Source organism: Drosophila erecta, unplaced genomic scaffold (genome assembly GCF_003286155.1).
Source record: "Drosophila erecta strain 14021-0224.00,06,07 unplaced genomic scaffold, DereRS2 tig00000055-arrow-pilon, whole genome shotgun sequence".
Classification (NCBI taxonomy): Eukaryota; Metazoa; Arthropoda; class Insecta; order Diptera; family Drosophilidae; genus Drosophila; species Drosophila erecta.
The window spans coordinates 19,163,311-19,167,142 of NW_020825200.1; positions in this window are offsets into that span (position 1 = coordinate 19,163,311).

Sequence of the window (3,832 nt, forward strand, 5' to 3'; positions counted from 1 at the left end):
GGTTGTTGCCGCGATCACAACTGTATTCGGTCGGATCGCAATGGCTAGCATACTTCTGGGCTGATGCATTTAAATGGGTTGAGCCAAAATCGTCCATATCCAACTCTTTTAATTTCCTATTTGCAAAGAACACCGCTTACCGAGCTTTGTTCCATATTTGAAATAATGTTGTAATGTATGTAACGAAATGAAATAATGTAATGAATCATTCATGAAAACTTCATCTTGGAATAAATGAACATTTAAATGGAACTTTTTATCAGCTTATTGCCATTCAACCTTTTCATGCACATTGAGAGTGTCCGCACTCATCAAGAGCCGTATTATAACACTAATATAGACTTTCATTTAAAGCCTTGGCTTCCTGTCCGGCTGTTGACTTCCGTTTATGGCCAAAATGCCGCACTTCAGCCACCCAACTGGCAACTTGCCATTTTAAAGAGCGCCCGAAAGTACGCTTCGAATTAATGGCGCAACGTCTCGCCGCTTAACCGCACTCACAGGCGTGTCCATAAAAAAGGAACAGCCACAAAAGCAGCACTCGGCTATTTGGCCACTCAGTCATTTAGCCATTGACGTCACCGAATTGGGGAGACGAGAGACGAGGGGTTCGGGGCGGAGCGGCGCATTGAGTGCAGCATCCTTCGGGACGAGCCCTTCATCAAAGTGGAAGTAATAGCGCATAAAACAATAACAACCCAAATGGCGAAGGGCTCTAGTGGGGCAGGGCGAAATTCATTGCCTTGTTACCTGGGGGCAGGGCAATGATTGAAAAGTCGCATAAGCCGGGAAACGGTGCACATGCTCATGATTCAATTAGGCCGCCGAAATGTCATTGTCTTCCTTCGGCTTTGGTGACCTTTGCACACCCAACGGTCACTTGGCAAGTACTGATTTCTTAGCTCTTTTATGGCTAAAGGTCCTTTTAAAACTATTCGTCGGCTTTTCACTTTACTCGCTAATTGTTCCAGAGGACTTTAAAAATGTCAGATCCTGTAAAATATATATTGTAAATCAGCTAGAATAGTCGCTCTGGCCATGTCCATCTGTCCGTCTGTCCTTCTGTCCGTCCGAATATCTCGGCAACTAGCTAGACAACTGATATCAAGCAAGGAGATACAAGTGACGGCTAAACTTGCAGCGAAACTTTTTCGTAAGTTATTGCATTAAAGTGTTCGTAAAGGTAAAGGTATCACTAAGTATTACTTTAGAATCGCCGCCCTAGCCAGATTTGTGCCTCCAAAACCGATAGCATCACTGCAGTCGGCGATGGAATTTTGTTTGGCTGCTCCGACTCGGTCTTATGTCACCATCGTCTGCGCATGGCTTCCTTGCAGCGGGACGTTAAATATCAAATCCTATTTATTTGCCAATTTTACATTCGAGTTCACAGGCAGCCGTGACGTCAGCGCTCCCATAGGCGCCACAGCAGAAGCCAAAACTATTCACACCGACACGGCACACACACACTGCCGCCTGCAACCCAAGGCGGTGGCAAAAATGGCAAAGAAACGCATAATTTCATTACCAAAGCTTGGGGTTTGTTTTCAATGATGTCATATGGTCGCTGCGCTAGCCGGAAGTCCAAAGAGTCCTTGCTCCGCGCAGGCGCTCTCAACGGGGCGCTCTTCATCTGCTTTGCTGCCTCTCTTGGCAAAGGACATGTGACGTCACGGTTCTCTTAGGGCAGGCCCAGTGTCCTCGGACTGCTTCTGCTGCGAGTGTGTGTGCGTGTGTGCGGGTGTGGGTGTGTGGGTCAGCAGCTGTTGTTATGGACGTGTCTTTAGTGGTTCATTTGCCACGATTTTACGCCGCTCGATGCTTAATGTTTATCCTCAAAGCCCCGTTACTGGTGGGCAGGACAACGTGGTCATAGCCCGGATCAATGACCCCATGGAGCCGGGGATTGAAATATTAAATTACCAGCCGTCGTTGCTGGCTTTTTGATAACATTTTGCAGTAATTTGTGGGAATTTGTGCTCGTATTTGATTTGGCCCAAAGGCTTTCCTCCCCCCTCCGCCAACGGCCATCATATGTAATGTAAGGCAAACAGTTTGCAAATTTTCTTTGTCAATACTCCTAGCCATTTGCCGGTTGCCGTTTCCATTCCCATTTCCATTCCCATTTGCCAACCCCCATTGGCCATTAGTGCATGGGGAAAGCCATGAGGAAAGCCAAACAAACAAATTCCGAGTTAAACAAGCAAGGATATCCCCTCGAAGTCTGCAGATTCGATTGACATTGACGCAGAAGTAAAATAAATCAAAACACACACAGTATTCCTGTAAAATGTCAGCCGGTCTACAGATATTCCTCCGCCAGCAGGGAAGTTCTTCCTGTTTTTTGCGAAGTCAAAGGAAAGCCGAAAGCCAGGGCATAACCGAACGAATCGCTGCCTGCATAACAAATTTATCGCCGGAAGTGATTTTCACTGAAATCCAATCAATAAAAAATTATGCTACTGCTAAAAATAAAGGAGAGTAGGCGGAGGCAGTGTATCAGGGCTTGAGGGGTGGAGGGCTGGAGGACGCCGAGTTCCAATTTCTGGCACAGCTTGATGGCGGCTGGAAGTAGGCAACGATAAAATGGCAACGCTTTTGCATGCCCATCTCACTGAGTGCGGCTGTGTGCGTGCGTCTGTTTGTGTGTGTGTGCGAGTCAGGACTCTGGACTCCCTGTAGAAAAAGCAAGTGGCGAGATGGGGCCCAGGAGTGGCAATCTGCTGTAAAGCGCAGAAAAATTGATGCGAATTTTTATGCGTAGACGCGGAGCAAAGGAACCGGAGCAAGTCCTTTTTTTTGGCAGTACATGAGCAATTTTCGTGGCAGGTTCCGGCTTAATCTATGCTTCATATGGTTCATATTTCGCTTCACAGGGATTTTTGTGATGAAATTGGCAGGATAAGCACCGAATAACAGATTTTTCATGTCAGTTCCAGCAGTAATTGTACGATCGTATGGATTATTAAACGTTTAAAGTGTATCCCAACCAATTATTTTCATTCTTTTATATCCACTAGTTATTTTCTAAGTGGCTGCTTCTAAACTATTTTATTTTAGCCTAGTTATCTATATTTGGCACATTAACTTCTCTAGCAATTTAACATTTCGGAATATCCTTTCCCAACTCAAATGCTGGCCGAATGCAGCACAACTGGAAACAATTAAGCATGGCCAAGAATAAACTTTCGTAATTTAAAAACGCCGAAACTTTGTCTAAAGCCTGGGGGCTGCTTATCGAGAGAACCGGAAAAGTACACAGACATATTCAAAACTTTTCCTGTAAGCATTTATTTATTTAAATTCCCGGGGGAGTCTAAGTTATGCGCCATTCCAGGATAGCATATTTTCAGATAAATCAACAGAGAGCCCAGATGCAAAAGGCACAACAGCAACAGCAACAATAACAATAACCATAACAAAAGAACAACAGTCGGAGAGCAAAAAGTGTTAAAGTAGAGAGAAGTGTAAATAAACGAAAAGAGCAGCTAAAATCTGGAGCACAAGCACAAAGGTTATTGGTTAATTAATGGCCTGAAGTCACCAAAGCCCACGACCATTATGCACTATATATACATAAGCATATATAACACGTGCAATTGGGCAAGTGCTCCACAGTGACGTCACAAGATGCGAGAGGTGCTGATAAGAAAGTGCATTTTGAAGAGAGTCCGCTAAGAGAGTCGCTCAGCTGTTCAAGAGATTGGCGGAAAGAGCGAAGCCACTGATAACAGAAAGAACGCGGAGAGCGAGGAGGTGAGAGAGAGCGCCCATGAGCGAGCGAAAAGAGCGAGCAGCTATAAAAGAAAGCACCAGTGGCCGCAGCCCTCAC